Raw genomic sequence first — 1,126 nt, forward strand, 5'->3', positions numbered from 1 at the left:
ACGTGTATAGATTTTATACAAATTCAGATCCAGAGCTGAATCCCGCCAAGGAAAGAACGCAGCAGTTGAAATTTGAGAAAGTAAGTGCAATGTTAATACACTAAATAAGCGAGATCTTGTTATAACTTTATCATTTCTAGTCTTTTTTCCAGGAAAGCCTCACGAGTAGTTTACTATATAATGTTGAAAACGTCTACGTTCTGCATAAACTGACTATCACAATTCTCCTTTATAAATAGATGGAGGAAAGCCTGAGTAGCGAATGAGACAGTCGATAGTTAACTGGTAATTACAAAAAGAAAAAAAAACATATATTTTGTTCAGTTGTGATGTGTGACTAAAACCAAACACCACAAATACCTGAAACATTCTCATCGACTTAGACAGTTTGATGATTAAGCAAACTGATCTGCATTTGAGAACATCAGTAACTAAATGAAGAAGATTGTTTCATTGTTTCAAATACGGCCGCGTACATACACACAACGCTAGCCGTACCTTGCTGCACAAGAATCCTCAGGAGATCAGTCAGAACCGCTTGTGAGAATGGGTACCGCTCTCTGACCCACCGCGAGAGACCCAGTACCCAAAGAGCGGTACCTGACGCCAGTAGGGCCAGCAGCAGGAGAAGCCACGTCGATAGGGACAGCGCTGACAGAAAGGCCCAGGGATCCACCTCGATGCTGCCCTTCCTTGCTATCAGGGACAAGTCGGCTAATTCTAACTGGTAACAGAAGTCGACAACTTTTTTTCGCTCTTTCGACATCGACATGGGGCCAAGGACGAGGTCTGTCTCCTGTCGAGTGTTGGGAAGGAAAAATATATATTAATTTCTTTCTCTTAATTTTCTTTTCCGGCAGTATTTTGATAAAAATGGCGTCTCCATGTTTGAGTTTCATACAGACTTAAAACATGATTTTTTTTTGTCTCCATCGATCGATTAATACAATACTCACATTTCTAATGGTGGCTCCTATTAAACCATTCCAGGTTCCGTTTGGTAACTTTCCTCCCCAGTGACCATCGGGGGGCTTCGTTATCGTATATCTATCATGAAGTGAAGGGAAAAGAATCAATATCATCAACGCCAAGAAAAAAGAACTAACCGTATCCAACCATCATCGAA

Source organism: Penaeus monodon, chromosome 19, assembly GCF_015228065.2.
Source record: "Penaeus monodon isolate SGIC_2016 chromosome 19, NSTDA_Pmon_1, whole genome shotgun sequence".
NCBI lineage: Eukaryota > Metazoa > Arthropoda > Malacostraca > Decapoda > Penaeidae > Penaeus > Penaeus monodon.